This window comes from Prosopis cineraria, unplaced genomic scaffold (assembly GCF_029017545.1).
Source record: "Prosopis cineraria cultivar Desert tree isolate PC_DT_omini unplaced genomic scaffold, ASM2901754v1 PC1600, whole genome shotgun sequence".
In the NCBI taxonomy this organism is placed as follows: Eukaryota; Viridiplantae; Streptophyta; class Magnoliopsida; order Fabales; family Fabaceae; genus Prosopis; species Prosopis cineraria.
The window spans coordinates 17438-29816 of record NW_026556925.1 but is presented as its reverse complement, the minus strand read 5'-3'; the positions used below and the strand labels follow the sequence as shown (position 1 = coordinate 29816).

General features: G+C 30.9%; 1 pseudogene; it reads right to left on the bottom strand.

Annotated features, from left to right (window-relative positions):
- Positions 1-1625: 1625 nt before the first annotated feature.
- LOC129300459 (probable serine/threonine-protein kinase PBL7) lies at positions 1626-4481 on the bottom strand (annotated as a pseudogene).
- Positions 4482-12379: the final 7898 nt, after the last annotated feature.

Sequence of the window (12379 nt, the reverse complement as noted above, 5' to 3'; positions counted from 1 at the left end):
TTACAACTCCTCCTCTAGTAGGGTTCATATTTGTCTCTTTGGTATATTTATGTTGAATTGATAGATTGTATTCCAGAAATCCTTGTGCTAATGAGAAGAAGCTTTATTATACCATGAAATAGTATGGGTGCATGTTTCACCTGTGGAAACTAACTTTTTTGATTCGAAGTTCTCGGGTTGTGACTTGATGCAATCTTTAGTCTGGTGTGTTTGCGTGATTTATGACGTTTGAGTCGTTTGTAAAATTCTTGTTTTTTTTGTTTGCTTTGTAGGGCGTAAAGCTCAATATTGTCATAATGATGGAGCCAAATCGGTCAGTTGTCAAAAGTGTTAGAGGGGTGGGGTTTTTGGTAGGAAGGGAAGGTCAAAACATGTTTTTTAGAAGGAAAAAAAACAGAGATAAATGCCATGTGGGATGCCACATCATCACATAAAGTCAATTAACGGTCAAATGTTTGGTTACTTTACGTAAGGTAAATTGTGTCATTTTTAAAACGTTAAAAAAAAAACTTATACATTTAAATACTTTAAGATATTAGTTACAGTTTTAGCAAAACTTTAAGAGTGTAAATTTATACTTTAACTTTAAAAATGTATCATAATTCATTGATCATGAGGTTGTTGTAACCTTACCATCTATGGGAAGGGAAAGTTTGATGAATTGATAAAAGAAGATAATATATTTTTAATCATATATTCTATACCACAATATAAGTTATTGTTAATTAATTTATATTTTAAAAAAATCAGTTAAAATCTTGATTGAAAGAGAAAAATTTATTACTTAAATTTATGTACTAAAAGGTACTTATTTTCAATCAAACCAAGATATGTGTATCCTTTATATATTATTTAATCTATAACAAATTTTCATTATTATAATATCATTAATATATTAAAACTAACATGTCTAGATTTAATTGGATAAAAATATATTATAAATCTTGCCATATTTTAAAATTTTTTACATCTTTTCAATCATATCCATAAGTGAGAAATATAATATTTGACTTATTCAAAATGCATTCATTAATTATTCAACAAAATAAAGGTGTAATTGAATATACTCCCTCCATTAAAAAATGTAAGATATTTTTAATTGAATCTCACTCCTCAATAAAGTTAGTTACTATTTTTTAATTAATCCTATTTTTTTATATTTATCCCTATTAAACACCCTATAATAAATATAAAGTTATTATTAATAGAGATATTTTAAAAAAAATGTAATGATTACATCTTGAAAGACTAAAAATACCTTATATTTTTTAATATCTAACTTCTTAAAAAATATCTTATATTTTTGAACGAAAGAAGTATATATATATATATATATATAACATCTACCATATGTCATATATTTTAAATCAAATAAAGTTTTTAAAAAACTATCTATATTGTAGCTTGGATGAGTACTTCTTTATATTGTTGATATCTTAATATGTATGTCAATCATTACTGCTTAAGCACAAAATAATCTTTCAATATGTAAGACTTGACGCCTCGTTAACTTGTACCAAACACCGAAACCCGTACTTGCTGTACTTGATTCTAAATCCTAATGACAAAACCAGCTCAAACGAAGAAGGATTTTTTTCCCCCCTTTAAAACTTATAAGGCTAAGATCCAACATAGCACAAGTTATCTTAGTAGGAAACAAAAATAGATAACCAGGCACATCCCTACATATACACATGAAATCCCGTGGAGGAAAAATAATTAATTTTGTTTGTTCCCAGATCTGTCCGAGTCAGAATGATTTTCTTCATTCTCAGAATTGTTTTGTTGGGTGCCAGATCGACTGTCCGAGTCAGAATTATTTTCTTCGCTCCCAGATCTGTCAGACTCAGAGAGACTGACATCAAGAAGAGTATGATCATTATGATTTGTGAGTGGATCACGGCTTGCCCTAGATCTGGGCTTGTACGAAGAAGTTTGATTACTGTGAGGATCATATTTCTGGGAAGCGAGGAAGTTGAGAGCAGTGACAACGTCAGCAATCACAGGTCTCATGTGAGGCTTCTCTTGCACGCACATGGCTGCTATAGCCAGGGCTTGGTACAATCCTCTCACTGGATATTGACCTTCAAGCGATGGATCCACCATTTCTGTGAATCTTTTCCTGTCTTTGAACATTGGCCTTGCCTGGAAACACCTTTCAAAGCATTAACTTCTTTCCAACTGTATTCTAGTTATTAACATCCATATACCAATATAAGTTCAATAATTTTCTACCTGTCATTTTCATTTGTGACCTATTAAAGAAACTCAATTCCGCCCATTAAAAAGACTTAGGTTTTTTTCCAAAGAAAACTGTGATGATTAAACTGGGGAAGTTACCTAAAAAAATGATCAAATTGAAAAGGGGGTAACCTTTCAAGATTTTTTTTTTTTTGAAAAAAGAAAAAAAAAAGGAAATCACTTTTTCAAACAACTCCACTTGCAGTCCATTTTTTCTGCCACAACACACACTCGAACAAGGACAAGACGACAACAGAAGTAGAATTAACAAAAAGAACAGAGGATTGTACCGAGAAGGCAAGTAAGGAAGAGAAAAAATGAGATATGGTGACGCACCCAAGAGACCAGGTTTTGCTGTTTGGCAGGTCTTGAGTTGTCAAAAGCTTTTTTTGCCGGTGATAAGCTCCAAAAGAACAACGCCAAAGCTGTAAATGTCGGACTTAAAAGTTAATTGACCAGTCATGGCGTAATCTGGAGCGCAGTAGCCATATGTGCCCATGACCCTAGTTGAAACATGGGTGTCTTCTCCACTCGGGCCTACTTTTGCCAACCCAAAATCAGACAACTTGGGATGATATCCCTCTCCTAACAATATGTTGGAACATTTCAGGTCTCTGTATATCACTGGCGGCCTCATTTTGTCATGCAGATATTCCAAACCCCTTGCCGTTCCTGCTGCTATTTTCATTCTTGTGTTCCAATCTAGAGCTTTTCTACTGGCAGGAAGATCTGCAAGAATTCAGAAACAAGAAGAAAATCTCCATCAACTTCGATCCTTTTTGGAATGTAATTAACTGGGTAGTTGAAGAGAAGGGGGAAAAAAAAAGAAAACAAGAGTTTGTGAGTAGTTGCACCATAGAGATGATTCTCCAGGGATCCCAGAGGCATGTACTCATAAACCAACAATCTGTGTTGTCCCTTGGCACAGAATCCTAAGAGTTTGACGAGATTAGGGTGGTCTGCCGTACTCAGTGTCAACACTTCCACCACAAATTCCCTCTTCCCTTGATGCCCATCCGGGTTCAGTTGCTTTATAGCGGCCACCTACACCACCCCCAAATTTTTTTTTTTCAAAAAAAAGGGCTAAATCCCATCGAAGAATTGCATGAAAGAGAATTTATATGTGTGTTGATCTGCTTTTGCTTAATGATGAATATGAACGAACCTGCTTCGTTCTCTTCAAGTATCCCTTGTAAACTTTGCCGAAGCCTCCTTCTCCCACCAAGCAATCTGACCTGAAATGACCTGTCGCCTCTGCGAGCTCATGGAATGTGAAAGATTTTGCACGATTCAGATTATTCACTTTTCCGTCCTTCGGAATTTTGCCTTCTAAATTTAAGGCCTTCATCTCCGGAGAGAGGCCATTAGGCTTAGAACAAATAGCTTCCTTCTTCATATTCACGTTCCAGTCTGCTTTAACATTATCTGTAATACGTACACGATACACGTGAGGGACAGGGCGAGATCATAGAAAACGACATGACACAGACATTGATTTGTTGATATTACAGGAAATAGATAATCGCCCCTGCCAGAAACTATTGCAGATTGAAGCTCTCGAAAGATACGAAGTATTAATACCGAATCTCTCCTTAATACAGTTTCTGGGAGGTGGTATGGATATATCAGAAACTGCTAGCATGCAATAAAAAATATATTCTGGTGTTGAATGAAAAAAAAAAAAAACCAAATCTACAATCATCTATTTTTTGTTTTTTCAAAAAGACGTGTGCCGGAAAACAGACTTCCAGAAAGAAACAAAGGATCCGGATGCAATAGTCTGTAACGAAAACACGAGTGAACTTGGATCAGTCAGGACATGACCAAATCCAGAATTTTTACCCGCAAAAAAATGTACAATAACTTTGTTCAGGAATTTTATTATTATTATTATTTGGGTGCAACATGGCCAAACCAAAAGTATTTGATGTGTTCTGGGTTGAGCATGGATTCGAGAAAAGTGAAGAGAAATGAGGAGGAGGATTCACCTGCAACAAGGCGATGGGTGGTCGTCTTATCGCAGCGTACGGGGCATTTAGAATTGTTGTGAGTGGAGGATTTGTTGATTGGTTCGCGAGTGCAGAGAAAACAACCCATATGGTTCGGAGTCAGTGTCGGAGCCAAGCGATGGAACAAGGCAGAGGCCAAAGCAGAGTCTCAAGAAATGATAAGAACTGCACACAGAGAGAGAGAGAGAGAAGCAGAGAGATTCAGAGCCTTGGAAGGCCCCTCGGGCTGCCTCTCATGTTGTTCACGGCGTTTTGCTGCTTCCGATAATATATAACAACGCAACAGCTCTAACAAAATTGTTATATATTAAAAAATTGTTATATATTAAGTCCCTAATCAGGTGACGCCAAGAAAACGACAACGAGATTTCTCTGTGTCATTTCGAACCATATGATGATATCGCATTGTTAGTTACATCTGATTACCTGCTCTGTGGTAATTTCCATATTTCGCTCTAGTTATGAGTACTTTTACAGGTAAATATAAATTTGTTTGGCAAGATTATACACCAAAAACGAAAGTGTGATTGGACTCCTAAGGAATGCAGTCATTGAGGTCCCTTGCCATGGTTTTTTGATGTGGGTTAACCGAAAATGCAATGTAAGGTAAGATGATTTAATCAAATAGAAGGTGTTGCCGGCTATACAATAAGAATTTCGAAAGACTAAATGAAAAAGAATATGGCTTTGGAAATTGTAAAGTAGCTTAATGCCAGGAGGAAGACTGAGATTAATGTTATGTTTCGGTATATGCAGATTTAAATTTGAGCCAAATTTATTATTTGAATTGATGAAAATTTAGAATCAAAATTCATGTTTAAATGTAATTTTTTTATAATTTCAAATTTTTTTTACACGTTAAAGATTTAAAATTTTAATTTACTTTCAATCATCCTCCATAGCCACAACCACCTAGTGCTCGTCTATCACCATTGTCATTTGGCATCAGCCCACTATCATCTGATGTTAGTCTAGTGTTGGTATGCTGATTTTACCAATATTGATTCATTGCCTTCATCGCCACTCGAGATTGGTCTGTATTACTATCTACAATTTATCCACCTTTGTCCTTCGCGCCAAACACTATTGTTAATCAAGAATGTTGGCATTGTTTGAGGCTCGCCCACCATTGTCATCCAGGGCCAATTCGCCGCCATAGCCCAAGATCAAACTACCATCATTGATTAGAATTGTACTATTGATACGAATGTGATTGAACCTCCACCAATGAGATTAACCGTCATCAGTGAGACCCATTTCATTTATTGTCTAGGACTAGACTATCAATACCAACTAGAATTGAACTATCACCATTAACATAGAATTTAAAATTTAAAATTATACTTAAGATTTAAATAAATAATTTTAATGTTATAAATTAAAATTTTTATATCATCTAAATAAAGAATCTAAAATGTATGGATTTAAATTGTGAGATTTTAAATTTAAATTTTTAAGTCAAATATACTCATCCAAATGCAACCTAAGAGTAATTATAAGTATTTGATGAATGATTCTACTCGGTGGCAGCTCGTGAGATCGAGGGTTCGGCTCGTCTCTTTGTTCTTCAATGGGCCCCTTTGGGCTTCACTCATATTTTGGTCCAAAAAGTACTTTTTTGTTAATTCACAAAAATAATTATATTTTTTATAGTTGTATCGTATGCTCGTATTATAAAAATGCTATTTGAAATTAGTGTTTAAATTAAAATAATTGTGCTTTTAAAAAAAAAAAATCGAGCGCTGCTCCAACTACGTGGTGTTTTTTCATTGCAAACGATGATATGGGCGAGCTAGTGCGCACCTGCAGTTCACAACATAAGCACCCTCGTTCGCCTTTGACTCTTCCAAAAGTTAAAAAGTAGAGTAATAAAATAAGGTGAGAGGTTTACATTCAAAAATAAATAAATAAAAGTGAAAGGATGCAGTCAATTTATAGCATGGGGACCCGCAAAATGCCTCCGTTGTGGGACCCGGTTGGCTCCGCGTCGCCTGTGAAGGTGGTCGCCTAACAGCGATGTTCACGAGCGACGGAGCCACTTAAATCACAAGCCAATCAATGAATGAGAGTTAGGAGAATTCACGTGGGTCAAAGCCCAAGTGGATCCTTTCCCCATCTCTTTTTTTTCTTTTTTTTTTCCTTTTCCTTTTTTTTTAAAGATTTTTTTTTCTTCTTTTCAATCCATACTTATCTTTAAATTGAAAATTAACAGTACAAATGTAAGGGTAAATAAATAAATTACTACTTGTAACTGCAGGTTCAACAACATTATAGATTATAAACTTATTTATTATATAAATTATTTTTTTAATTTTTAAAAAAGGTATAATTTAACTTTTATTGTTAATAAATTTATATTTAACTGTTAATTAATTAGAAAATAATTAAAAAATAATATCCAAAATTACAAAAAATAAAAAAAAATTGCATAATAAATAGCATTTGAGAGAGGTCATATTGCATAGTTTGTTAACGGCAATTGGTAGGGGTTAAATTACACAATTTTTTAAAGTTAAGATAATAATTTACACAATAAATAAATTACGGGTTTATAATGCTATTTAATCTAAAATTCATGAGGTAATTTTTATTTTTATCCCAAATTTAATTAAATTCATTCATTTATTTTAATAATAGTTTATATTTATAGTTTTGAATTGCTGATATCCAATTTAACAGTTTATATATATATATATATATATATATATTATAATCTTATAAAATATTAAATTAAAAAAATGACAATAAAATCTGATCAAAATATATAAAAAAAAATTAAGCCCCTTAAAATGCTATAATTCATTTGAAATTCTTAAATACCTTTTTGATATTAATAATTTTAGATTAAATGACTAAATTATCCTTTATTTAAGATAAAAAATAATGGGTTGACATTCAAAGTTGTGCTTTTATGTTCAGTTATTATAATTTATAAAATAAAAATTGCGTTTGTTTAAATAAAAGTTAAAACTAATTATTTTTAAATTTTACATGAAAGGTTATGATTTTTTGTTCAATTCTTATAGTACACATAATAAAAATTGTAATTGACTATGTTTAGAACTTGAACTTCAATAATAAAAAAAATTATATATGGAAGGTTGTAATTTTATATTTAATTTTTGTGATTCACAAAATTAAAATTTTGATTACTTAAACAAAAGTTTTGATTAAGACTAGTTATTTTTAAAACTTATTTATCAATCATAAAAGAAATTTTATGTAAAAAATTATGATTTTTTATTCAATTTTTATAATTCACGAAATAAAAATTGTGATTGTAAAAATAAACTCAAACCTGCTGGTTTTATTTAAACAAATGATAATTTATTCATTTAACCTTAATGTCAGAAAGGTATTTAAAGACTTAGGAATTTGACATTTGAGAGATTTTATTGTTATTTGTATATTTTGGTAGAATTTTATTATAATTTTCTCATTTAAATTTCAATCACCATAATGGTCCAAGTCCACCTCTGACACAGAATCAACGCCCTCCGGCCAACGATAACGGTCGAATTATAAGCATGCATGTAACTCATCCTTTGTTTTTACAAAGATAACATACTTTAAACAATTTTCTTGCTAAATAAAATAGCACAACATTACATGTCATTATTATTTTTTATTTTTATGTTATTCCGTTGCGTTATTAGTGCATGAAAAATATATGGTTAGGACTTAGGATGGTGTCAACGCTTATACCCTGGCATGCAAACGTTGAATTAATGTTATTTACATGAGATCGAAAACATCCTTTAATCTAATATACAAAGGAATACAAGTTCAATGTAGATAAAATAAGTCATGATTGTATTAAGTATTATCAAAATAAATAAATCATTAGTGTGAAACGAGAAAGAACGACTCGTCGTTAGTACTCCATATGTATACAACATGCAGCAACAAAACGACGCCGCTACGTCTTGACTCGAGAGTGAAAGGGAAAGTTCGATACACTCAAAGTAAATTAGCAATAAATTTTTTACCAACAAAGGAGAAAATGCCAACAAAAAATTATGCACGTAATGACAGCGACAAGAATGCCTTCAAAATTCAAATTAAACAATTAATGAAAGACTCGAGGAAGGAAGGTACACTACGTAGAACAGTGCATGCATGTTGTGACAAGAAAGCAAGTTAATGAAGATTGAAGTAGGGTTTATTGGTACTTGATTATGATACGCATACCATTGTTAATTACCATTTACCAGTCATGGTAATTAAAGTATTGTAAATAATAAATAGGTTATCAAGTCGCCATTAGTACTTTTACGAGAAATTTCCATTTCGCCCACAATGCTTAAGCCATAATTTAATTAAAGATGATACTGAGATAGTGATTTATATGGATAATGGGTTAATTAACTATAAGCATCACATAAAGTATTCGCGTATAAATAATTATATGAAAACTTGGCTACATCAGCATAATTCAAAAAATAATAACACTGGCCCACTGCGCCAGCGCGCCTGTTTATAATTGAATTTTATAAAGTAGAAAAATAAGTATTTAAACTTATAAAATTCATATTTTTAATAAAATTAGAAATAGCAACAATATGATAGAATAAATTATGAATCTAAAAGTTTACTTATCTTGATTTGATTTGAAAACGTACTTTGATTATATAAGTTTAATTACCCTGTTTTTTGCAAAAATACTAATTTATTTATTTATTTTTACCTGCATGATAAATTAAACTCTAAACCAAGATCCTCCAGCAAACATGCTTTCAATGGTGTTTAGTTGTGAAATAAATATGGCTGATGGTAGGGAGATTTTTTTTCACTTCTATAATGATTTTTTTTTTTTGATGCCCTGCCAAGATTTTTGTGTTCATTCTTATCAATACACAATGGCTAACGAAACGACTCATCAATGAAGGCAAGTTCATTCCCTATTATTAGATTGCAGCGAGATATGCTCAGGACCTGAGGCTTCCCGTGGTAATGTATTTTTCTCTTTCAAGAGCTTTGCTCACCCAGCTCCACAGCACTTATGCAATTATTATTTAATTAGTTTCGTTTTTCATTTATTTTCAATTCATGCATCATTGTCGGCATGATTATTTTTTTATGGCATGCACGTGTGCTTGATTGTGTTTAATTATTAGGAACGAACATAATAATATGCATGAAACGTAATGTTCTTTCACTAATATTACATGTGGAGTATAATTGAATGTACTCAAACATAAATAAGATATCGAGTACATACCTAACACTATCACAGAAGATCCCATTGTTTGACAATTATTTTTTCCCATGCTTTACAGTTTTAAACTATCAAATAAGAGAGTGTCATATATTATGGGGCTCTTACTTGATGATTAATAACTATCAAGTATTGGGAGTCTTACCTAACGGTTATCTGATAATAATCGTCAAATATTAGCTTTTAGGTTTGGCTTTTGGCTAATTCTATAAGCCTATATTATATGATTATTTAAAAATAACTATCAAGTATTATCAAATACTATGCAATTATTATGAAATAACATTCAAGTATTTATAAAAAAAAAAACCAAGCCAAACCTAGTAAAAAATTACCATAAATACTTTATGATTATTTAAAAGTAACCATCAAGTGTTTATAACTTAATGGTTATTTTGAAATAATTATCAATAATTTATTTTTTTTTTAAGATGAAGGCTGCTTGCCCTTGCAAATTTACAAAGAAATTAACTATGTACTATAACTAGTCAGCAGTAGACGTCTTTAAAGTATTATATACAAAGAGTCACAATAAATTTAAATTTATAGCTAGCTAACTAAAGTTAGTTGAAAATTAAAATTTAAGTGTAATTAAATTTAATATATGCCTTATTAGGTAATATGATGGGACATGGGTGATAATGTCCTTCATAAATCTTATCAAGCAATAATCACAATTATTACTCTGATCTAGGTAGAGTAGACACTATAAAGAAATCACATATCAATAAAATAATATAATAAATTATGGTTTCTTGATTAAAAAATTGGCTAATTAAATGAATACCTTAATTGGACTCGTTTCTTGCAATAGTCCAATGACCTCACACTAGAATACAAGGTCTTATTGGTTGAAATGCAATATAATACCACAATTCTAAGAAGGAAGTACAGAATAAATGTGAGAAATTTTGTGTGTGTGGAAATTAAAATAACACGTGAAAAAAGTTTAACTTACTTATTAAAAAATTATAGCATATTTAGCTTGTCGCTTAGTTCTCTATTAATAGGATCAAGATACTATATTTTTAGAGTTATAGGATAAACCACAATAAACATTCAGTGTCACTTAACAATAAATAAAAAGTATTATCAAACAAGTAAATACAAAAAATATTTACTCTTATCGAAAGTAGCTAGAAAGTAATGCACCCAGGGTAGAAAAGAGAAAGAAATAAAGTGTAACATCCTGATTTTTATATAATAAAGAAATTGTGGAATTTAGGTTTTGAGGAAAAAAATGATAATAATAGGAATTTATATTATTTGAGGTTATTTAGAAATAATATTATGATTAGGTATTTAATTATGAATTTAAAATTTAAATTTAAAACCACATAAGCAATATTTAGTTAAGATATAATACATAAATAATTTTTTTTATGTGTGTGTTAAAAAAAAAAAGAAGGTAGAAGGAACAAAAAAAGGGGGGGTGGAAGGTTGTTGTTTCTAAGTCCCACATTGGTTAGATGAGGGAAGAGAAGAGGTGCCTTCATGTATAAAAAGGAGGGGGTGTGTGCATTAGGAAGCATGAGAGGCTAAGATGCAATTTAGAGAAAATTGCAACTTTGGGCCCAAAGGTTTGAATAATTAAATTCAAACCTATAGTTTTTTTTTAATATAATTTTGGGACTCACAATCCCATTTTTATATTATTTTTCTCTCTTCCTCTCACGTTGCTCGGCGTTTTCTCGCAAGGGGGGATTATTTTCTTTTTTCTTCAGGTATGTTCTAACTTTCCTGTTTAGATTAGCATTTAAAAATTTATTTAATTACAAAATTAATTTTATAGTTATTTTCTAAATAATATTAGCTTTCTAGTGATATGATTATTTTGTAGGATAGAGTAAATATTTTGATTAGGATTTTTCTATAGGATAGTTAATCTGATGATATGATGGATTAAAAATATAGGTTAAAATTCTTAGGGATATAGTAAATATTATAGAATATTTTCTTAAGGTTGAAACTCATGTTTAAGAATTTTTGAGTTAAAATCTAGATCTATATGGTTGAATTTATGTGGAATCTGAGATGTAGGGATAAATCTATGATTATTAAATATTTATTTAAGTATGAATAGGTATTTTTGAGGTTATAGAAAGGTGATTTGAGGCTTCAGGATAATTCTAAAATTTTTAATTTATTTTTAGATGAATTTTTAGAATGTAGAAGGATGAAATTGTGATACTAGAAGTGAATTGAGGATAAAAAAAAATAGTTCATTAGGGTACGAGAATTTTAGAAAAGAATTTGGGAAGTTAAATAAGGCATAAATCTTAAATTAGTGTTAATATGGACTATAGATTTAAGACTTTCTAACTCTTTAAATTAGAGTTATTTATTTTAATGTAAAATTAATATATAGTATTGTGAAATAATTATGTAGATTATATTGACAAAGATAGTGGTGAAAAAGGAGTTGTGAAGGGGAACTTGTTATTCAAGACACAAGGTAACCATTATTAATGTGTTGTGATGAGTGTGTTTGTGAATGGTTATGTGTTGTTTTGTTGTTTGGAAAAATTATGAATTATTGAAAATAAATACTGTATATACTTGTTTGAAATTATTGCCAAGTGGGTTAAAAATTTATTTTTGTTTATCATGATGAGATATTATTGTTCGGATATATTCCTGTTTGGATATTTGAATGATGCATGACTTGTCAGGGTATTTTAATGTATGGTGTTAATGGGAATTTCTGTTCGGTTAATTATTACCACGTGGTAAGCCCTCATTGGACCCAATGAGTGGCGTGTCGCTTGGTCCAACTCACCTTTGGCCGGGTGATTTGGCGTCCGAGCATGGTGAAAGGAGGATATAAGGTGCAGTCATGCAATTAAATACTTGTTCGGTTTGTTTGAAAATATTGTTCGGTTAAATGTTTTGTGTGCCCACTTAGCAATCG